At 39.3% G+C, this 24902-nt stretch overlaps 1 protein-coding gene across 7 annotated transcripts in view; it reads left to right on the top strand.

Moving 5' to 3' along the window:
• Positions 1-5754: 5754 nt before the first annotated feature.
• The window catches only part of ERBIN (erbb2 interacting protein), a 229977-nt gene continuing 210829 nt past the window's right edge, over positions 5755-24902 (top strand). For 3 of the 7 annotated variants that reach the window (XM_030565992.1, XM_030565997.1, XM_030565987.1), the window contains exon 1: positions 6044-6366. The gene's annotated coding sequence lies outside the window, so the exon portion shown is untranslated. Of the gene's footprint in view, positions 5858-6043; positions 6367-6397; positions 6644-7310; positions 7342-24902 lie in introns of those variants that run through there. The other 4 variants (XM_030565993.1, XM_030565988.1, XM_030565990.1 and 1 more) reach the window with 3 other exon arrangements.

Below are 24902 nucleotides of genomic sequence, written 5' to 3'. Positions count from 1 at the left end.
AGATGAGGAACTGCCAGCTCCTAACCCCACCTGCACCCCTGACTTTCCCAGCAGACCTGCTTCTTCCTCCATCATAAAGATCCCAGACACACCTGTATTCTCTATATTTTGAAAGAACTGATTGCAGAACCCAGCAGCTCTGGCAGCCTCTCATAGTCCCTGGCTCCCACTGAGTTAAAATCTCCAGTGCTCTGATGTAAGTATTGTACTGTAAATCATGTAAGCCTTAAAGCCTGTGACTTTTGAATTCAGTGATGGATGTAGCCCAATCATCACAAAGCTGCCAGGGCTACAGTTCTCATAACAGGACTGAAGGGGTATGTGAGGTAGAAATCAGAATAGGACTTACTCAAGAGTCATATCTTAGAGGAGTACTGGAGAGCCATGAAAAATGGCTTCAAGATATTTGTATAATTGGATTCTTTTGCCCATCTCGGATTTGTCATACTGCAAACATGCATGTTACCCATGAACATTGATAAAATCTAAAATATCTTTCCAAGCCCAGCTCTACAATACTACCCCACTGAAACATTAAATTTATTCCACTGATTTGCAACCACAGAATTCTAGCACACAGTGATGAGCCATTTTAATTGTGGTCCTGTCATCTTGTGCTGTGGAGTGAGACACTGTCTCCATCCCACTGGCCGCCCAATTCCAGGGGTTTGTATTCATGGCTGGAACAGTTCACTCTATGCTGAAATCTGATATCTAGAATATCTAGGCATTAGATGTCTTTAAATAAGTGTCATCACTTAGGAGCGATGTCTCTAGGCACATGAGCTCCGCATATTGTATGTATTGCTGGATTGGGCCCTAAAGGAGTAATTGCCAAATGTCAGCAAAGGCCCATGGCATGTTTTACAGCTTGGTCACTGTCTGGTGACTAACTACCAGAATAAATAGCACTTACACAGTATGTTTCAGTAGTCAGTACTCTTAGCTTGTTGGGGAATCAGTAGATAACGTCTCCTGCTTTCCTTACCATGCGACATGAAGGATTCTGAATGTCAAGTGCACTGACTCTCCGGAGAATAATCAGTGACTTGGATTGGGTTTCATACTGAATACCAAGAAACTTGACTGAGGTACGTGCATAATCTCTTTGTGATTGCCCAGTCATATGGCACTGTTCCTTTGGGATTAAAATGGGAAGGCTCCTTCCTAATGCTGCTATCCTCTATTTGCCTAAAGGTTTCCCATGTTAGTGGATAGTAAAGTGCAGGACATTGTCATGATAGAAAATATTTATGAGACTACAGAGGAACAGGTATATGATCTACCATGCTAGTCAAACACTGTTCACGAATTCTCTGTATATAACTTTAGAGGGTTGCCTCATTATCCTCATTACTGAGCAACTTGCATACATAGATGATTCTGCATGACTGGATAAATCGTTGGCATGAAATTTCCTTTCTCCTCTTTCAAGCTATTGCTCTGTATAGTGTTAAATTACTCTACATATTTGTCTGAGGTTCCCGTAATCTACTTTGGTCTAAACATGTTCTAATAGGTAATCCCTGGCAGCTGCATTTTTTGTTAAATTTGTCTCCGTTTGGAAAATTAAATATAAATGTTGGGAGGAACCCTCCCCAACAATTTTAAAGCTAGAAATGGTTTAAAAAATGAATTTTGTTTTCAGATCTGTTTAAGTATAGGGAAGTAAGAGTATTGTATAAGTAATGCGGTGTTGGTATTTCCTTTTAACCATAATGTTTATTACCCCTAAACTATAAGTGATTGCATTATAATTTACAGCCAGTATATACCACATAGAAGTATTGTAACCAAATTTTAATTATACTTAAAACTGATGTTTCTAAACTAGTATCATACTAACTTTGAGATTTTTCATCACTGACAAGTTGCATGCACCAAATTACAAAATCTCTCTTTAGAGTCTACACACTTGCTGTCATAAGAGGTCGAAATTTTCAATCTTCTCCAACTGAAAACAGCTGCTGACTAGTATTGTTAGGTACTTATTAGGTTCTGAATTGCATCTGAAAACTAAATAAGTAGGGAATTCCTAACATTGACAAGTACAGCCCAGAACAGAAGGAACAATGGTTAAATAAGCTTTAGTCTGATTATGCTAATCTTCTATCTTGAAGATTTAGAAACTTTAAGTAAGTCTTTAAACGTAATATCATATATAAAAGCAAAATTTACCCACTGATCTATGTATAGTGTGTCTGTCTCCTGGATTAAAATAGCTATAATATTCTCTTTATAATACAAAATTGTTTCAACAACTGATAGCATCAAGTTGTGCTCAGCTGGAATTTTGGAAGAGAAATGAACCCTATGATAATATTTTATGGGTCAGAGTCTGAGATATTCTCATAAAGAAAAGCTCATGGATGGTCTGAGACATTGCACATAAGTGCTTGGAGGAGCAGGGCCTTAGATTGCAAGTCTCTTATGGCAAGAGCATCTATTAAATGTACATAATTCATTTTGAGAGACACCACTCAGCTTGTCTGAGGTACTTATGTTTCACATAACTTTAGCATTGTCTCACTTTTATTGGTAATTCTTTATTTCTAACAAAAATAATGATGAAGTTAGAGGATTTATTTACACTATAGGAATGAATCCCATGCATTTGAAGTTTCCTGAAGCTATAATCATTCTAAACTGTGTCTTGATATTTATAGTCCTTTTTAAATCCCTAGACTAACTTTTGATAGTTTCTTAATTTGTATATATAGTCTTATCTTGTCTAATAAAACATCATGAGGACCTTTAGGCTAACTATTTTCTTTTAATCTGGGGCTACATTGTTTGTTTGGTTTGGGATGGCTAATACCATAAGTAAAACAAAATTTTACACTGAAACTAAAACTGACTATATTAGATGTTGCATGGGAACAACAGCCACAGGGAATTTCCCACACCCATCTATTATTCCAGCTCCATTAGTAGATTCATTAGGCAATTCACAACAAACATTGCTAAAAAGTAATCTGCACTAAACAAAGGGTATGGTAATCTCATGCATAAGGCAAGTGCCTGAAAGAGGAGGACATCACTGGGAAATTACCATCTTGTGATAACATTATTTAAGATAAAGATACATTGCTGGATACTGGGTAGGAGCTCTTAACAGTTCACATGGGATGAGAAACTTGTCTACACATACATCTCTACCCCAATATAACACTGTCCTCAGGAGCCAACAAATCTTACTGCATTATAGGTGAAACCGCGTTATATCGAACTTGTTTTGATCCACCGGAGTGTGCAGCCTCGCTCCCCCGGAGCACTGCTTTACTGTGTTATATCCGAATTTGTGTTATATCGGGTTGTGTTATATTGAGGTAGAGGTGTACTACTGAAGTGACACTTTGCTGATGAGTTAAGAGGTACTTTGACTCAGTCTCTATTTTTAACTTTGGGGGCTGAAGTTTGTCATACTTGATTCTAGCCCAAAGGTGAGCTGTTTTGAAGAAAATGACTTATATGAGCATGAGAAAATGATAGTGGTTTCATGGTTTGGAAAAATATGTAAGACCTCTTCTGACTCTGATGGTTCCAATGCTTTTATTTAAAAGTTTAAAATTTGGCATAGGTGTTCTCAGTTAGTTATGTGTGCTTTATTAAACGGAGGGGGGGGGAATTATCTGAGAAAAATATAGGAGCAATAAGTGAGTGAAAGTAGCCTAATGCATTATTGTTCTAATAAGCGTATGAGGTTTTTATATTTGGATAATTGGACATGACAAACATATTTAATTCTCATATGAAAATATTCAAATAAACAGTTGAAGGCATATTCAAACTTATGTGCATTTATTTAAATGATCATCAGCACTTAATTTTCAACTAGACTACTCTCTCACCCAAAACCTGTCAGGGAACTGAATGGTAACAGTAATGCTCTTGAACTGAAGTGGTAATTGATCTAATGATCAATCTCAGGGAAATGGCAATAGTATAAAGAACTTTTCACTTCTAGGGGCTTGTCTTCATGTCTAGTGCTACAGGAGTGCAGCTGTAGCGCTTTAGTGAAGATGCTACTATGCTGATGGAGTAGCTTCTCCCATTGGTGTAGTTAACTACCCCTCTTGCAGAGGTGGTATGTCCATATCCACACCCCGATCCACATGATTTTCCCCACACCTGAGCAACTTAGTTATACCAGCATATGCCTTTAGTCGTGTAGATATGTGTGCTGAAATCAAGTGCAGGCTGTTAGTGACCAGAAATCATTATTAGCTGATGGCTGTTCAGTACCCTACATAAAGAGTTTGGGTTTAGTCCAGTTCTTAATGGGCACATATGAATTACAGAATCACCGTTCTTACTGGCACATTTGCTTACAGTCCCACTGGAGTGGCCAAGGATTAAATGGGCATGAAAATGTCATCCTTAAAAGTGGTCCCTTCAGAACATGATTAAGGAACATAAGGTGACCAGCATGTGAAACTCTGCCCTGCTGTTACTAGTGCTGTCTATCCTGTGGCTTAGCAGAACTTCAGACTCCAGAATTGTCAATCTGGCATTTTACATAAGCAACAAATTCCACTGAAACACTTGAAAACAACTAAGAATACAAAAACAGTTACTACCACATATTGTTGAGATTTAACATGCACAGATGGATAAATCATGTGACACACAACAAATCTGCTAGCCATATTTCACATACACTTACATGTTAGGAAACAAAGTTAAGAGCACATTCAGTAAAATACCACTTATGGAGAAAGGGATCAAATGTTTCAGTGGGAAATACTACTCTGAATTTCATAGTTTTGTGTGCAACATCCCAACTATAACATGGCAGTATTATTAGCATTTAAGTCGTTTAATAGAACCCACGAACATATATAATCTTTTGCAAACTCCCCAGGTGGCACTGTGCCCTTTTCGCCTTATTCCCCCCTAGAAATACTGGAGGTAAATGGTACATTGGAGTGATAACTGACAAGATGGTTATGAATGCAAGAGAACAAAAGCCTAGCACAGGACTGACTGTAATATGTGCAATTAATAAATTATACTGAGCTACTTACACCTAAGGAAACAACTGTCATTGCAGAATCCAGATTGAGTTTGTCTAAACAACTGATAGCTTGCCTTAAAAAAATGAACCACCGCACCCTTCCTTGCATGAACTCTGCCAAAAAGAAGCAGAATAGTTACACCTTTACCCTAGAAAAAACAGACAGCGAAACCACGTGGCGATTGCTTAACGAGGCAGAACAAGGGCACCAACAACTAAGAGCTGTTGCTTTTTTATACACGGAGAACTGTAGCGTGCTAAAGGCTGCAGCTGCTGCAGCATTTTGGGTGTAACCAGAAAAACGCGAAGATTACACTGACTTAGGTCAAATCTTTTCTCGGCTACTTTATTTCCCTTTCCTTCCACTTCCACCTCCACCCTCTCCTGCCTTTTCGCTCCGCTGCTGCCGCTTCCCCACGCCCTCCCTCGCGTGTTCCTCGCTACCCTCCCTTCACGTTCCCACTTCCCTGTTTCACGCAACGCAACTTGCTCAGGCCTCGCTCGCGGTGCGCAGTGATTGGCTGGGGATGGCCGCCCCTCTCGAGGCTGTGGCTCCGGATTGGCTGTGACCCGCCGCCGCTCGCCCTCAGACTTGTTGTCTGGTTCTGGGGTGAGGCAGGCGGGTTCTCCCCTAGCGGCCAGGGGGAGGGAGTGTGAGAGAGGCGCGTCCGCCGCTTCCCTCCCGGCGGCGCTGCAGAGTCTCCCCCTGGCTGGGTGGCGGTGCTGCCGCCTCGTGTATCGCGGGCGCCCCTGGCTGCGGCGTGGGCGGGAGGTGGCTCGGCTACTCGCGGCTGCCCCTGCGGCCGCCCGGGCGTGGGGAGCGGGGAGAGAAAGGGGCAGGTGAGGAAGGAGCTTTTCGTTCTTCGCCTCGCGCCCGTGGCGGCGGTTGGCGGCGCGAGGCGGGCGGGGCTGGGCTGCATGCGGCAGTCGCTATAGGACAATAATTCGGGCGGGGCGGGTTCGGCGCGCGGAGCTGGCCTAGAGCGGGGAGGAGGCAGCTTGGGCCGGGCGGCAGGGGGAGGTGGCGGAGCGAGCCGGGGGCGGGGGGCTGCTGGGTGGGCGCTGCGGACTCTCCGCCTGTGGCTGTGCCCGGGGCAGGAAGTGACTCTTCAGCGCCGCGGCCGGGGGAATGTGACTCGCTTGGGATCGGCCAGCTACTGAAAGCGGGATCTGGGGTGCCGAGAAGCCGGCGCTGCTTCTCCTCCCCCCTTAGCCCTGCCTCCCGGCCGAAAGCGGCTGCACCCGCTCGGCCCACGGGAAGAAAACTTGGTTGGATTTAAAATTCTCCTTGGGGTAGAAAGGAGCCCCGCTGGCGTGGGGTGAAGCTTCTGGAGACAGCCCGATCAAAGGTAAGCGGTGCGGAGGAGGTTTGGTGAAGAAGCCGTGCGCCGAGGGGAGGGGAAAGGAAGGAGCTGGCGTTTCATTCTGATATCCTGTTTTGGGCCTTTATTTTCCTCGGTGGGCTGTGTTGTCTGCCTGAAATAAGCCCGAGTCTCCTTTTGTCTCTTCCAATGCTCTTTCTGTGAGTGGGATCGTTATTTCCATGGAGGTTGCGACAAGAATCTGATGAGATCGAAAGTTTTTAAGCTCCTCAGACACAGAAGTTTCTTTGTTCAGCAGGATGAGGTATTGAAGTGAAACTGCCCGGTTATGCGTTTGTGCGTTTTTTTTTTTAAATCGTTCTCTTCAGAAATAGTTACTAAGTCTGGCAGCTTAGTTCCCTTCTCTGCAAATAAGCACTTCTAAAGACTGCTACTGTTTCTTTTCTTTCTTGAAAGAAGTCCAGAGGTTTTGGAGATCACTATATTTACTGTTTTTTCTTTCTCCTTCAGGAGTCTTGGTTCCTTTCCTCTGGCTGTCTGATATGTGAACCCTTTAAAAAGAACTATTGGTCTTTGTAAAAAAAAATAAATAAAAAAAATAAAAAAAATTGCATACTTAATCCTTTGTAAAGAAAGTTGCATTACTTCAGCTCTTCAAGATGAAGAATGTGGCTACCTATTTAATTGGAGAGGAGTTAAAATTAAACAAGCTATCTTAATATCTGGGGCAGGATAACTAACACTTGGTATAATACCTCTCCTTACAATAGAAATTGATTTTTTTTAATATGTAAGAAATAAGCCCTAAATTTGGAAGCTGTAGAAGTTAATCCTGATAACATATATGTAGAAGAAAGGAATGAAAAATAGCATACTTTAATCTGTTACTGTAAGGACTGATTTTAAAAAAATCTTATGGTATAAATTTGGTTAAAAAATTGGTGACTAAAATTTAGTTTCTATTGCTTTAGATAAGACTTCTCATCAAAATATGTTGCAGAGGTAAGAAAATGCACAAGCTCAATTCAATGTAGTATCCTAAACAAGATGTTTGCAGTATTGCATAATTGTGACAACTTTGTGTCTTGACTAACTGCACTGAACAAAAAACATATTTAACAAGGTTTCTATCTGCTGTATCGCAACTTGGTTTAAGATGCTTCAAACAGGCAATTACCAGAGGTTGATTACATTGGGGTTCCAAAACTACCTGTGTTGAGAGAGACCCCCCTCCTGCATTTATGTAGAAAATCATTCAAGTATTGTATATCTTTCCAAATAATGCATTAAAGGCTATAGCTTGGGACTGGTTTGTGTTCCCCTTGGTAGAAGACAGTCTATATTCTTGTCCTTGTATAACAGATTGGATGGGGGTATGTTTTCAGTTATGCTGATTGGATATGGTGTCTGATATAGAAATATGGAACTGTCATGTCTGAGAAGCATGTGCACCTGACAGTCAAATAAGTTCACCTTTGTGTGAACCTTTTATACTTGCTGTATATGTAGTTGTCTATTTTTCCAGAAAGTAAAATATCTAATGTCCCAGATCAGATAAATAACAGTAGGCAGTTTTGTGTATATAAGAAACAATTGTTTATGTAGCACAGATTGGTTTAGTAATAGTCTTTAGTGGAAAAAATGACACATTTGTGTTGATACAAAGTAGCTTTTTTAAATGATAAAGTACAAGTGATTGAGTTTACAATTTATAGACTTCACAGGCAACAGAAAAGGTTATTCTTGGGCATCTGAAAGAACTAAACAAAATAGATGACATTGAACTTCATCTTCCTTATATGGTTTATGCTTGGCAGTAAAGCAATCAAGTCTAAACAGAGTAATCCTTTTACAAAGAACGATCACTTTCCAAAGCAGTGCTTCATTCCCAATAATGACTAGGTTCTACAGGTGGAAAAATGTAGTAACGCATGACAAATTTGGTTGTAAACCACTGTATTCCTAATAGATGCAATTTTGTTTCTTTTCAGACCTTTTGTTTTTCTGATGATGCACTAGATATTTTTCAGTCATGTAGAAGAAAAGATCCTTATATTTGAGGCTGCAACTTTTTAAACTACAGTTTTGTCATTATGGCAGCTACGAGGCCCTTCTTAAATGATGAAAGTGTCTGGTTGACACAGAATGACATTAATTTCATTAACATAGTTTAGTATTAATTAGTGAATTTTATTCTTTTTTGCAGCCATCAGTGTTTGAGACTAAAAAAATTACATGATAGTCAAATCTTTAAATTGTCATTTTTGATCAATTCATTTTATAAAATGTTAAACCTGCTAGTAGGTGGATTGTGTGACTGTGTATATATGCTAACTCAGAGGTAGGCAACCTATGGCATGTGTGGCACATGAGCTGATTTTCAGTGGCACTCATGCTGCCAGAGTCCTGGCCGCCACTCTGGGGGGCTCTGCATTTTAATTTTAAATGAATCTCCTTAAACATTTTAAAAATCTTGTTTACTTTACATACAACAATAGTTTAGTTATATATTATAGACTTCTAGAAAAAGACCTTCTAAAAATGTTAAAATGTATTACTGGCACGTAAAACCTTAAATTAGAGTGAATAAATGAAGACTTGGCACACCACTTCTGAAAGGTTGCCGACCCCTGTGCTAACTGGTGCTATTTCAATCAGTGTCTTAAAAAATGTGTGTGGTATCTTATTGAAATCTTTTAAGTTGGTGTGCTGCTGCCACTTTAAGAACATAAGACTTAACATAACACTTTCCCCCCACCTCAGTTGAGTTAAGTATGTACAAACAAATATTGTCTTATAACATGGCTCCTTAAAATGAAAATATCAAAAATACAATTTATAGTGGTGTATCCACTTGTGGGTAGCAGGATAGCCACAAGAAAGTCACTATTCATATGTGTAGATACTTTAGTTATTTAAGTAGATATGTACAAATACTGTCTAATAGCATATCAAGTTCAAATAGAGTTGATTTAGGGACTTTTAGAGATGAAGAGCTATTAGCAATTTTTATCCAAGTGTTCATAAAATGTGGTGGTGTGCGAAAGTAAATTTTTTTTTTCTTTTAATGGCATTCATGTGTAGTGTATGGCTTTAAGGTAAATGGCAATATTGAACTTTTTCTCATGGGGTTAGAATATAGTTAATACTTTTTTAACATGTTAGGGGAAGTTTGATACATTAAACTGAGTGGAAGTAATCATAAGTGAATATTTCTTACCTTTACAACTTATACCATTATTAGTTTACCTTCTTCCTTCTGAAAGTAAAATATTTCAGAAGAGAAAAGTTCCTTCTATTCAATGTGATGGACATGCTTCTATTGTTTTAGGGTTGCTTATCAATCTCTTGTTGCTTTTTTGAGAATATGAACATTTATGAGAATATCAAGGGTAGGCTCTTTAGTGAGTTTCCCATCTGGAATAAACTACTACTTTTAAAGGAAGGTTTGACAGTTTTGGGAGGGAAAACTTTTCTAATTGACCTGAAAATAGCTCATACCCATGAGAGCATACTACTGTTGGTATGGGCAGCTAATACAGGTGCTTACAGGTGACGTGTTTGATAAAAATAAGCTCTATGTGGAAATTGCTATAAACGCAGAGTTTCAGATGGAGTAATGTTGATGTTTTTGCATAGTTAAAACAATTGAATTGCTGAACAAGTGATGATGATACTTGTCACAATAGAATGTAAATATTCAAACGCAAGCAGAGTGTTCATTGTTTTATTTATAAAATGTATTCTAAATGATTCTTAATTGTTATTTTGTAGTATTTTTTGGGATATCTTTTATCTCTATTTTTGTGCAGTGTTTTTGCTTAGCAGTTACCTACTATTCAACAATGTAAAATGTTTGTTTTGTGATCCTTGAGCTTTTAATATAGCTGATGTTAGCACTGTTGCTCTTGATTTAATTTCTTGTATGGTTTTATTTTTTTCTGGAGGTAGTGCAGAGGAATGATATTTCAGCTGAGTTGGTGTTTCCATTTTGCAGATATAGGATATATCCAAGGCTTTGAACAATTGAGAGAGGTCTAAATGGAACCAAACTTTTTGTTTTAACTCTAACAGAACCATACTTCAGTTATGTTGGAGGACATCAGCATTGTAACTGGTTCTCAAATAAGCAAACTAGGAAAATGTGATCTAGATTAAATTACTTATAATGTGGGTGCACAACTGGTTGAAAGACCATGCTGAAACTGTAATTAGCAATGGTTCAACATCAAACTGAGAGGGCATATCCTAATGTGGTCCTGCAGGAGTCAGTCCTGGGTCTGATACTGTTCAATGTTTTCATTAATAACTTGGATAATGGAGTGGAGAGTGTTTTAATCAATTTTTGGATGATACCAAGCTGGCAGGGGTTGAAAGCAGTTTGGAGGGCAGGATTAGAATTCAAAATTTTCCAAGGTTGTTTTGGTCTGAATTCAAGCCAGGTGACATTCACTAGACAGGTTGAAGATACTGTGCTTAGGAAGGAAAAATGCACAACTGCAAAATGGGGAATAACTGACCAGGCAGTAGTACTGTAGAAAAGAATATGGTGGTTATAGTGGATCACAAATTGAATATGAGCCAACAGTGTAAAGTAGTAGCTAAAAAGGCTGGTGGTATTCTGTGGTATATTAACAAGAGTCTTGTCTGGAAGACATGAGAAGTAGTAGTCCTGCTCTGTTCAGCACTGTTGAGACATAGTAGGAGTACCATGGCCAGTTCTGTGTGCCACACTTTAGAATGATGTGTTCAGACTAGAGGGAGACCAGAAGAGAGCAGCAATTTTTTTTAGAAAAACTGACTTATGAGGAAGTGTTTGAAAAAAAAACTGGGCATGTTTAGTGGGGAGTAAAGAAGGCTGTTGAGGGACCTCGTAAGTCTTCAGATACGTTAAAGACTGTTATAAAGAGGATGATGATCAACTGCTCTCTTGTGCCTACTGAAGGTAGGACTGCTTAATCTGCAGCAAGAGAGATTTAGGTTAGGTATCAGGAAAAACTTTCTAACTGGAAGGGTTGTTGAATACTGGATTTGACTTCCAAGGCAGGTTGTAAAATCCTCATCGGTGAAGGCTTTGTCTAACCTGTTGGGGACGGTCTAGGTATACTTGATCCTGCCTTAGTGCAGGGTGCTGGACTGAATGATCTCTTGAGGACTCTTCCAGCTAGGGCTGTCAAGTAATTACAAAAAATCATGATTAATCAGTTTTAATTGCACTGTAAATAATAGAATACCATTTATTTAAGTATTTTGGGATGGTTTTTGTACATTTTCAAATATATAGATTTCAGTTACAAAACAGAATACAAAGTGTGCAGTGCTCACTTTATATTTTTGATTATAAATATTTGCACTGTAAAAAAGCCAAAAGAGTGTTTTGCAATTCGCCTATCCAAGTACTGTACTGGAATCACTTTGTCATGAAAGTGCAACTTAAAATTTAGAATTTTTTTTTTTTACACAACTAAACTCAAAAGTAAAACAATGCAAAACTTTAGAGATTACAAGTTCACTCAGTCTTACAAGTCTACTCAGGTGTGGTGTGTAACATGCTTTCATATGTCTTAAAAAAGCAACACTCTGATGCGGAAACTATAGAACCCGAACCACCAAAAAAGAAAAATAATTTTCTTTTGGTGGCATCTTGACCCTTCATCAGCACGAAAGCATGTCCTCTGGAATGATGATTGAAGCATGAAGAGGCATATGAATGTTTATACCTGGCATGTAAATATCTTGTAATGTTGGTACAAAAGTGCGATGAGAACACCTGTTCTCACTTTCTGGTGATAGTGTAAATAAGAAGTGGGCAGCATTATATCCTGTAAATGTAAACAAACGTTTGTCTTAGTGATTGGCTGAACAAGAAGTAGGACTTGTAGGCTCTAAAGTTTTACATTGTTTTATTTTTCAGTTTAGTTATGTACTTTGTATTCTGTGTTACAATTGAAATCAATATATTTGAAAATGTAGAAAAATGTCCAAAACCATTTCTAATAAATTTCAGTTGATATTCTGTTTAACAGTCTGAATAAAACTGATTAATCACAATGTTTTTAATTGAGTTAATTTGTTTTGAGTTAATAGCTTGAGTTAACGGCGATTAATTGACAGCCCTGTTTCCTACATTCATGTAATCCATTAGCCATAATCTTGTTTTGTCTTTTTTGCAAACAGCTTCCCTTGTAAATGTAGGCCTACAAAAGCAATTCAGTTTTTGAGGGAGAAAGCTGTTTATTTTGGAATAATCTGTATTTAAAAAGTTAGAAATCCCATCCATCAATTAAAAGAAAAATAGGGTACAACCCCTACCCTTACTTTCTTGTCAAGTTTTGTGGTTTTATAACCACACTTACATATTCCCTGATGTTGTATGAAAGACTCTTGTGAGTAGGGGAACAGCAATATTGGCTATACACAGTTGTGTCAAATGCACAAAGGAAACATGGGGATGGGGGAATAAAAATGTATTCTCTAATTTCATTCAGTTTTCTTAGGTGCATCTTGTAATAGTAGAAAGTAAAAGCGACTGTCGTAAAGCAAGTGCTGAGTCTGGACTGTGATCTTAAATGGACTTCCTTTCCCTTCCCATGCCAGAACTTCCTCCAGCATGGAATACTCCCTTTGCTGGTGCAGAGCCAACATAATAGAGCTATGCTACCACATCTTGTAGCCACTATCATACCTGTTTGCCAGGGGTGAAAGAGGAAATGTGTCCTGAGTGCTATGTGCTTTGATTATTCTGGAATGCCAGACAGCACCATAGGGAGTGGTTGCAGGCAGCACAAGTGGAATTTAATCGCTAGAAACCTCCAGAAAGGAAATACATTAAAAACATCTCTACTGAGCTTGTGCACTCTCTCTCTTTTATTTTAGGTCAAATTACCTGTTTGAAGCAGACAGACAAGCTATATTTGTCTTTCTGCAGACTGTTAGGTGAACTTTGTACACTCATACGCTGAGCGCGCTAGCATTAGTTTAATAACTGAAGTGGTTGTAATCTCACTAAACATTGCAAGTCATTAAAATTAAAAATTCCTCTAATATTATCCCTCCAAAATCAGTTATTTGTCCTCATTTGAAGAGGTCATCACCAGAATTCATGCTCTTGAGGATCAGCTCTCCAGTGTGAAACAGGTTATACTCTAAGCTCTTGACTTTTTTTTTTATCCCTACAGATAGCCATAGAGGAATGGCACAAGAGTCAGCCTTTCTGTTGGTCATCATGTGCCTGTCTCTGGAACCTTTCAATCAGTTCTTTCTTGGCCACAGTCGGTGTTGGAGCTTTCTGCAGAAGCTGTGTGTCTTCAATCTCTGCTCTAGCATTCTCTGATATCCTTTACTGCGCCACACATTCTAGCAAGGGAAAATTTTATTAAAATTGTTTGGTGCTTTATTGTAGTGCTTTGGCCCACCTTTCCAGTAATGTTTTTAGCATCCATTTTTTCATCACCTTAGTGTGTCCTTGGCCTTTTGGGTGTGTATTTCAGCAGTGGAGTAGTTTTGTGGTGCTTTGATGCTTGCTCATGGTGCTCTCGCACATGCTTGTTGTATCATTTATTTCAGGAAGTTGTTAGTTTCTTAGCCCCTCAGAAGGAAAGCAGACTGCTCAATTGCTTGAGGTCATGTCCATACAGCAAAATAACATCTGTAACAGACTAACACACATTGCATCATTTGCTTCAGTGTCAGCTTTGGCAGCTGCTGTCACTCTAACTATTGAGACAACATGGGGAATGCCTCTAAACCCTCTTTGAACCACCTCGGGGATTCTTCTGAGGCTGCTCAGAGTTGCTTATAGGGCTTATCCTTGGAAGAATAGCCAGAGATGACCAAGAAAGACGGTTAATTGTTTGAACTTTGGGTTGGTACAAATCTAGCTTCCCTTGGTAGACCTGGAGGGATAGCCTTACTGCTGAAGTATTTTACGTTGTTTCCATTTTGGCAAAGCATTTGGCTTAAGCTTGGCACTTCAAATGGATGGTACTGAGCTTCAGCTTACCTTGCTTGGCATCTGGTCCAGTGCCCATTAAGTCAGTGAAAAGACCCCAGTTCCCACTGAAGTTAATGGGAACAGGCCTCTGAGATGGAGCCTTGTTGGAAGAAGCTAAGATAGGAAGTATCAGGAGAGCCACTGGGTCTCTGATGCGTTGCTTTCAAACCCCACAACTTCAGGAAGTTTCACAAAAAGGTTTATGGAATTCCCCAGGAATTTATGTTCTTGTGCAAGGAATGAAAATGATTCAGAAGACATAATGTATGATCAATGATCGAGCTAAATTGTTCCTGATAGGCTACGTTAACTCTGATTGGGGAGTGCTAGGAACTCTCGTTGCAATTAGAACATGCTTTATGCCAAGTTCAGTGCCTGTATACCAGGAGCAGACTCTCAGCAAATTGTTCAGTTTTAGCACTGGTGCTTCTTGTCTTACAAGTATTAGCAAGGCAACTATTTGTGCTTCTTGGGGTGCATACTGCTTTCCTGCTCCCATCCTTCAGTTGTTTAGGCGATTCCAGATATTTGGGGAGGGAAGCGTGGTTGAAGATAAGAATTGTGAGGGTTGCTGTCTGGAACCCAGAGAAGTTCTAGTGTAGAAAAATGTAGTAGTTAGAGTTTGGGTTGTCTTCTGAGACCCGGGACTGAGAATCCTTGTGGAATTTATACCTTCTAAGCCGGGGGTGGGCAAACTATGGGCCCCATGGCATTGCGGGGCTAAGGCAGGCTCCCTTTCTGCCCTGGCGCCATGCTGCTCCCGGGATGGCTGGCACCACGTTCATGCGGCCCTCAGGGGGCTCCATGTGTTTTCCTCACCTGCAGGTACTGTCCCCCGCAGCTCCCATTGGCCAGGAACAGCTTCGGGGAGGTGGCCAATGGGAGCTTCAGGGGAGGTTCTCACAGGCAAAGGCAGCACATCCAGCCCTCTGCCCCCGCCCTCCCCTGGGGGCTGTAGGGACGTGGTGCCGGCCACTTCCAGGAGCAGCACAGGGCCAGGGCAGGCAGAGAGTCTGCCTTAGCCGCACTGCCACCCCGGAACTGCTCAAGGTCAGTGGTGCTGGGATGAAGCCCGTACCCTTCCTTCACCCTGGACCTCAAACCCTCCTGTACCCCAGCCCCCTGCCACACCCCGCACCCCTCATGCACCTATCCCCTGCCCTGAGTATCCTCATACACCCCACAACCCTAAATTCATGGTCCCGCATGTAATTTCCCCACCTGCATGTGGTCCTTGGGCCAAAAAGTTTGCCCTCCCCTGTTCTAAGCAGTAGCTTTCCTCCTTTATGTAGCAGATTGCTGTAAAATAGAAACTACCACTCATTTAAATTACCCAGAAGATGAGAGGGAAGCTTTAACTTGGAACTTAATTTCAGGAAACATTTATATCCAAACTGATATGATTAAACAAGTGGAAATTATAGACATTTCTTTTATTTTGAGAACTTCTATACAAGTTATGCTTCTGATTCCTGCAAGTACTTACGCATGTACTTAAAATTCCTCATATGCATAAATGTTTGCAGGATGAGACCCTGTATTTTAACTAATAACAATAATACCTAGCTCTTAAAATGCAGTGCTGGTTTAGGCATGTTGATACCAGGAAGGTAGAGAGATAAAGTGGACAGAAGTTGGTCCAGTAACAGATACTACCTCATGCACTTCTGTGGCTCTTAATAGTAAGTCAGGGTGGATTTGGTAGCATACCAATCTAAGGCTTTCATGGAAAAATGCTCAAAGTACAGGATATAATATGCAGATGTAAAAATTGCATTGTCCTCTTTATCACTGCAGGATACTTAATGGGTCACAAGCAAAGATGCTGATAAGCTGTTGCAAAGAGAAGTAAGAGTAACCACAGTAAACCATCGGACTCTTTGTTTTTGCAGTAACCAGTGGTGATTCAGAATGTTCTCCTGCCATTTAGCATTGGATTCTTATAGGAGAATATACCCAACTGAGTACTTCTGGTCACAACTTTTCTTACATGACCATAGCATAGATAGAGGTTGTTAGAACTCCGGGTGTCATGTTTTGGGTCGTCTTGAATTTTTCATTTCACACTGAGTATAATACATCTCTGTGACCTGGAGCATCCAGTCATCCTATAATGAGTTGTTGGGATGGTGGTTCATCAGCTGGCTATAAGGAGGGTCTTTAAGTATAAGAGAGTGACGCATACTCAGTAGGACTTGCTTTAGACTAGTGTTCACCTCCTTTTCCCCTAAACAACTATTCCATTTATTCTTTTTATTGGATAGAGTATTCACAACAAACATACAAAAAAACCCAGAATTCTTTTCGGAAGTCTTTCTCCCACTCCCCCCAAATCTGCTTTACAGTGATGGGAAAAAGTACTAGTTCTGTTGGAGGTTAATAGGAAGGAATATGTGTTGAAAACACTGTGTGTGGATCTCTTAAGTTTTTTCTAGTTACAGAATCTTAAAATGTCACTACTTGAGTGTTTCAATTTTAAAAGGAAAAAATACATAGACCCAAGAACCCTGAACTTTGAGTCTGATAGACAAGATCAGAAATGTAATAGCTAAAGGATTGTTCAGTTATCTCTTTCTCTAGTACATTACCTTTTTGCATAATTCATTGAACAAAGGCAGTTTTTTAATACTTTTTTTGGTTAACTTTCATGGAATCATGCATTCAGAATTATTTTAAATTGGAAAGTCCTACATTTTCTCAGGATTGTTCCTAACACAGCCTTTTCAGTTCATAAGCATATAGTACCAAAATCTCTTCTGAAACAATAGAACATTTAAAAAAATGGAACTATTAGAAAAGCCAAATAGCTTCTCTGCAGTTTCTAGAGCTAACTACCTAATCCTTCCCTTCCTCAATCTGTCCCAAAAGAGCTGAGCTGCAACATGACCAGCAACTAGAATAAAGGTCCCAGCTTTGTTGTGAACTGAAACACATTGGCATAGGCCCACTGAGCCAGCATCACCTCATTCCTATCTGTCTTTGTTACCCTCCCATTTGTGTGTACCTTGTTGCATTCTCCTCCTGCTTCTAAGGAAAATAACATTTGTGTTACTGCATTTATTTTCCGTAGCAGTGTAAAACTGCGGAGATACATGCAATTCATACTGTCTCTGTTGGAGAGATATGGTGAAATAGGAATATTGTTCTATAGGAGGGGTAGGCAACCTATGGCTCACGTGCTGAAGGCGGCACGTGAGCTGATTTTCAGTTGCACTCACACTGCCTGGGTCCTGGCCACCGGTCTGAGAGGCTCTGCCATTTAATTTTAAATGAAGCTTCTTAAACATTTTAAAAACCTTATTTACTTTTCATGCAACAATAGTTTAGTTATACATTATAGACTTATAGAAAGAGACCTTCTAAAACCGTTAAAATGTATTACTGGCACGCAAAACCTTAAATTAGAGTGAATAAATGAAGATTTGGCACACCACTTCTGTTCTATAGGATTTTCCCTGCTTTAATCTTAAACAGGAAAGGAGAAATATGGTATTCATGGGATCCTGTGCCAAATCCTCTATCTTCTCTCTTTCTGTAGATTTAAGGACTAATAATGAGGATTGGTGATATTGTGGCAGGAGGCAATGGCATCCTAAGTGGAAGATTGTGCCTTCATTGCTGGAGAAAGTGGAAGGAAGTAGTGGGATGGTTGTGAGTTTGTTAAACACTCTTTTGCCTCCCTCCTCTTTCACTTCAGTAGTGAAATGTGAAACTGCGGCCAAATATCAGACAAAAAACTCCAAAACAACCATGTAAAATGGGGTTAATTGTTCGGTCTTCACTCTGACTAGTGAACACCTATTTACACACTGGCTTCAGTTGGACTCATCACACAAGCAGATATTTACCAATCTGATTCAACGGTGCTGAGAGTGGACCTCTTATATGAAATGTTTAACTCTGCAAGAACCTGCAGATACTTCCTTTGCAGAGGGTTTTCAACCAAAATTATTTTAAAAATAGAAACAGAAATTCTGTGTGAAACAGAGCATACCTTAAATTGATGTAGTTTATTGCTTGATTCTGAGTCTGCAAATCTGCCCCCCCGCCCAGGTTTTTCGTTCTCTCCAATTGACTGCTGTTATGGTACCTTTCCCTTTTTGTAGACCCCTGAGAAATTGTGGAGCAGACTTAAAATTAATTAGGCATTTCCTACCCAGAGACTATGAAAGTTGAAGCCCCAAAATTGCATCCTGAATGGAATCCCAGCACTCTTCCCCCTTTTTTGGTGAGTGGGAGTTAGGCTTCTCACTACAGAATTTTTGCATTTGTTTTTTGGTGGTAGATATCTAGCTAAATTACTCAAGCCCTGCACAGAATAGAATAAAAGCAGTGGTAGACAGAGTACTATAGAAATAGAATTGAAACAGATTAATTGTAGATTTCTGACAAAGAATGGTAGTGGAGATAGATATCTGAAACTTAGATTAGGTAACATTAAATGTCTTAAAACTCTGTACAGACATGCCAGTGTGTCTTTCACTTCCAGTAAGGAGCAGGCGAGGGCAAAACAGAAGGCTGTTGCAAATTCTTTTCCCTGTAATTCTTTCTCCCTCTACTCCACTATGGGTACATTCAGACTACCCGCCGATCCGGCGGGTTGCAATCGATCTGTCAGGTATCAATATATTGCGTCTCATCTAGATGCGATATATTGATCCCCAGACGCTCTCCTGTTGACTCCGGAAGTCCATCAGGGCGAGTGGTGGTAGCGGAGTTGACGGGGGAGCCACTGCTGTTGATCCCGCACCATGAGGACGGGAGGTAAGTCGAAATAAAATACATTGACTTGAGCTACGCTATTGCCATAGCTGAAGTTCTTTATCTTACATCGCCCCCTTCCCCCAAGTGTAGGCCAAGCCTTAAACGCAAAAAGGAGGAGTAGACGTGATCATGTTTGCACAGGCATCTAGGAAACTGATTCTCGTTTCAGATTGTCTCTCCTAATGAGTAACATGTTTTAGTGTTGTAGGAAAGCAAAACATACCAATATTATTTAAATTCTGCTGCTTGTGACTGAAAACATTGTGATCAAGACTTTTAAAAATGTGTGGTTTTTTTAATTGAGATACAAAATCCCCATTTGGGCTCCTAAATAAGTGGACTGACTTTAAAAAGTACTGATTATCCAGGAATGACCATTAACTTTCAGGCACACAGTAGACCATCCTTATTGTAGGTGCCTTTTTTAAAAAACAAACAAACAAGAAAAACTTAAATATTTTTAGTCCTCATATATTTTATCTCTGAATATTAAATGTTTGTTTGTGGTAACCAGAGATATAGAAGCTGAATATTAATGTAGGAATGGGGAAAATGAACTGGCCCATGACTTTTTGGAAGTCAGTGGAATTTCCCTTTAAACCAGGACTAAGGTACAGTAACTAAATGTATAATAAATATTTGAATGGACTTGTTATAGTTTTCTTCACAAAAGAAGTTTTTGTATTACCATGCTGTTTTTCTGTTGTAGCTAGCATGTCTGCTTAATGGTTGATTTCCATAAGTAGTGGTACCTTTTTTCTCCTCTGTCTAAGGAGAGAAAATACTAGCCCTCTGGAAACCATCATAGAATAATTTTGTTACAAATATATTCTAACACCAAAACTGCCTATTGCAACAGAAATAATGACTTCTATAACTCTTCATATTTCTTCCTGACTTGAAGTGTGCAAAGTTATTTTTTCTTCTGTTTGTTTTGCACACAACAGTATCAAATATAATAATAATTACTTTCTTACGTTCTACCACACTTCTAACCTCCCTTCCTCCAGGAGTGAGAGAGATCATAACTAGATAAACATTAAGCGGGTTTAGTGAGAGTAAAACTAAGTGAACACGGGGAAAGCAAATACTGGAACATGTGGTGACTCACTATATGGCTATCCAAGCAAATGATGGGAAGAGGACACATTGGAACCAGCCTTCAAAGCAGAGACTAATCCTCCATAAACTGCTATGAAGAGCTAGTCATATAGACCAGGAGGTATATATCAATTAATGTAGAGAAAACAAAGGAAATAAAGCATATGTTCTGTTCTAATTAATCTCCAAGTTGTAGTTGCTGCCTTGTTTGTTGAAGATTAGCGTTTCTTTTGGTGCTTTCCTTAGCACCTGACTCTGGAGCTTTTCACTTTAGTATTTAATAACTGAGCATCAGTTATGAAGCTGTAAGAAGGCTGAAATGTATTTGTTTCTGTTGTAAGATGGATTGTCTAATTTCTAGTTTTTGTTTTTGTACTGTGCTCATGTAAAATTAAGAGAAAAGGTACTTTGTGTGAATAACACATTTTTTTCCTTCTATTTCTTTAATAAGGAGGAACTTGCATTTTAAGAAGGCATGTTGAAAATTACTGAGACAAAGAAATTGAAACTATTACCTAGAATAAACTGGTCTGCTGTCATGGGGCCAACACACATAAGATAGAATTACATACTTTAGGTTGCAGTGGTAATATCCTCTAGTCTATGTCTAAGGACAGTATCCTGGTGAAAATCCTAATCATGTGTTTTCCCTTATCTCCAGGATTCCTGATAGGGTGTTGTGCTGCATGTTGCTTGGGTGGGTTCACTTTTTAGTATTGGCATCTGGGGTAAATTGGTAGATGTCTGATTAAATTTGAACTCATAGCATTCCTTCTCTCACCCTGCAGTCCCCCCCCCGCCCCCCATCCCTCCACATCTTGACCACCTGGATCATTTTAGGGAATGGTCTCTGCTAGTCTACGCTTCCACTTGGCTAAGTATATGGTGCTCTTTTTCTCCAAATTTAATGCAGAGGCTTTTATGGGAAGCTATTTAATTAATAAGTTCTGGGTTCAGCGTTTGCTGTTTTCCACCATACTATTAGCCAGATTGTTTCTCCTTATTGATTCTGTGTTAGAGATGCAGTGTGACTTAAAGATGTTTTGAGCAATGTGTCCACTACCCACAATTCTAATCATTTTGATTTGACTTATTGAATCTTTTTCATTATACTAGTTTTAGCTAGAAATTCTTGGATTTTTTTTTTAAACCTGTAATCCAATATCTTTCCATTCCCAGATATCCTCCGGAGTAGTTATTACGTTGTCCTCATTCTCTTTCAGGTTCATGTGAATCTGGGAAATAAGCAGGGAAATGCTTGCTCTTGGCTTTTTTGTTTTTTGGCTATTCTAACTGTCACTCCAAATTATGTGGCAGGAATTAGTATTTACAGAGATTAATATGACATGGGAAGATGTGGCATGGGCTCTGACAGGCAACATCTTTGTAGTTTTGTAGTACCTGCGGCTACTCTTCGTCAACTCAAACTTATTCAATTTGAAGGTTCTTCCGCACCCACCCTCCCCATGTGAGGACAGATTGTAATATGTGCACAAAGCATTGCTTAAAGTTTTTAAGTGGTTTTTAACCTTTACTTCAGCCTGCACCCCTTTGGTTCTCAAAATATGTTCTCGCACAACTTAAAGCTAAAAAATACGTTCTCACACCCCTTAAACCTAGATAAATTTTTGTTTGTGTATTACAGTAATTGTTAAATGTATAGTGTTAATTAATATATAGGTTTGATGAAACTAAGTAGTTGTACTTACATGCCTGTGCTTAATTTGTGTTTTCAATTTACCTTCTAAAAAAATCTGGCATGTCTCACACCCCCAGAAAGGGCACCTCCTCAGGTTAAGAACCACTAACTTAAACGCTGACGATAGAAAATAAGTAACTAATCAACTCTTTGGTACTTTCTGAAATATTGCTTGTTTCCTAAAATTTTGCACTAAACTGATGCACTGCAGATAAATTAAAATAGTCTTCAGGTAATGTGGATTTACATGGAAAATCCACTTAATAGATAAGAGGTTTTCTTGAAGTATCAATTTAAAGGTGCAGTTTTAACAGTACAGCTTACTTTGAATATCTGCTGCAGATCATTGCATAGTTTAAGGAGTGGTTTCTTGGTTGTACTGTACAGTGCAGTGTCAATATTATGAACGCATTTCTCTGATGCCAAAATATATTAAATAATTGAAGAAGCAACATGTGTAGAAAGAATAAAAATGGTACATTCCTATGCAAAACAGTAGTATTCTGTGTGTTTTAGTGTTGAAAATAAAATCCAATTTCTTTCCCCTAATTCTAAAGAATAGCATTAAATGAAGGACTTGTTAAGCAGCATTTTCATTACCTAGTACTTACTTACGTACACTTTTAGCAGTCTCCTCTTCTGTGTTTTCTTCCTGTTTTTTCTTTTCCTTTTTTCTAACCTGTGTGTCATAACTTTTATTTTTTTTATATTTTTGGATGGCTGATGAAACCTCCATGATTATCTCTAAGCTGTATCTCAGTGTGTATTCCATTTAGAATTACATTTCACTTATGAGGGTAACACTAACTTGATGTCTGTGTATGCTTGCGTGGAAGTAGATCTATCAATATGCAAGGTAGATATAAAGATAAATATTTATGAAGAATAAGTATTTAACAGTGATACCATTAAAATGTCTTTTTTTAACAGTGTACAGCAGAAAACTGTTTTTTTCTTCAGTGCAAAAATCCCAAACCAAAAAATCTAGTTAGTACAAATATGAATTCGCAGAAAAGGACATTTCTCTGCCCAGCAAACTCTGCAATTCCTAACAGGCTATCAAGTCAGTAAGTAGTAACCATATCCCCAAGTAAGGTATAGTAGGATTTTATTATAATGGAGAAACAACCCCAGGGCAAGATTCTTGCATTATACTTGAAAGTGAAGTTTTATTTGAATTAAGGGATAGTCATTCTTTGATTCCTCTTAATTAGAAGATGATCCTATTAAAAACCTACATTGACAGGAAAAACCATGTTTTCGGAAGCTGTAATTTCAACATTTTTTTTCAGTCATTTTACCATAGAACTTGTGTAGCTTTGAAAGTGAAATGTCTTAGACTCTCTTCTGAAGTTTATGGTTTTATGTGGTAAGTGTAAATGAGGTTGAGCATATGTGTGTGTTTCACTGAGAGATTTGTGTTGACTTGTGCTGTTGACAAATGGGTGTTGAGGGAGGGAGTGTGTGTGTGTTTGAGATTGTTGTGGTATAGTGTGGGTGGCTGTGAAGAACTGTGGGTCTTGTGCCATCTAATCCACCATATGTGCAGTCTCTCTCATACAACCAATGAGATTGTTGCATGCAAAACAGTTATACAATAATGATGGTGGTTGGGTGAGTTACCACTGATCTCTACAATAGTGTAAAACTCCTGGCATGCAATAGATACATGCCATGCTGTTTTACTATAAGATTTCAGGATAGTCATGCTGTGTGGTACTCTGAAGCCTAGAATGTCTGTTGTTTGAGAGCTCTCTGTGTTCAGAAAGCTTCATCTTCCAAATGGCTTGCTTCTCCATCCTGAGCACCTCATATGTGGCCTATCACATCAGTTGGCCCTTTCTCAGCTTCCTTGATCTTTTCAGGGCTGGCGTAAGGTGAACACCGTATCACACCATCCAATTTTTAAGTTCTCAACCATTTTGACTTTGTGAATTATACTTGTGTGTACAGCTATAGTATGGGCATGTATCTGTCATGTTAAGAGTCTTACACCATTGTAATATCAGAGATAGCTCAACTAATCACCACTCTTAGTCTATAGCTAATATGTATATAACAGTTTTATTGGTTGTATGAGGAAGACTACATTGATAGTGAATTACTTCGTCCACTGCTACACCATGGTATATAAATGTGTGACTTGAGGTCAGGAAGTATGCTGTCAGATTGTGATTGATGCCTAAAATTTTGTGGTTACTACTGGAAGCTGGGCCTTCTGTTTTTCTGCCATTCCTCTGGAGCCCTCAAAAGGGACCATGTGATGCAGATCCTAAAATATCTTATCCACATTGGGGTGATCATTTCAAACTTGCAGGAGCAAACTGAGGGTCCAGAGGTTTATTCAAGAAACTGCATAGGCCAGGAGGTCAGGAGTGGGTAGAGGGAGAAGGGATATGTGGCCTGTTTTGAACTTCAAGTGGCTGAACCAGTTTGAAGTATCAAAAGTTCAAGATGTAGCCTCTCCATTCAATTTTAGTAGCCATGAGTGAGAGGACTTCATAGCATTAGTTAATTTTGAAAAAATGATTGTTCAAACATGCTTGCCTTCCATAGGCATACTAGTATCCTCTCTTGATCTGGTTCTGTGAGCCAAACTTTACTTAAGCATTCCTGTTAGTAGTAAAGAGTGCTGGAGGGATCTGAAGTTCTCCCCTATACAACTCCTCCAAGAGCTGACCTTTTCTCTCCATACAGACGGCTAAAATTCTCACCCAACCCCTCACCATTTCATGTCTGGACTAGTGCAACTGCTTCCTTTCTGGCCTTACCTGCTGCATTGAAAATAGTCCATTGAAAATATTTCTGCTAAGATCCTCTTTGTGGTTTGTTGGTCTGGCGACATCAAATCCCTCTGAGTCTTTATTTATACCCCATCCTATGTAGCTGATATAATTGACACTAATCAGGGTTTAATGCTTTATTTTAAATGACTTAGGTATCGGTAAATACTGACTGTAAATTTGACTAGGCACGGTTCATCCTTTTTATATCCCAGTCTTTAAT

Source organism: Gopherus evgoodei, chromosome 6 (genome assembly GCF_007399415.2).
Source record: "Gopherus evgoodei ecotype Sinaloan lineage chromosome 6, rGopEvg1_v1.p, whole genome shotgun sequence".
Lineage (NCBI taxonomy): Eukaryota > Metazoa > Chordata > Testudines > Testudinidae > Gopherus > Gopherus evgoodei.
Note: the sequence above shows the minus strand (reverse complement) of the source record. Positions and strands in the feature narration are given on the sequence as shown.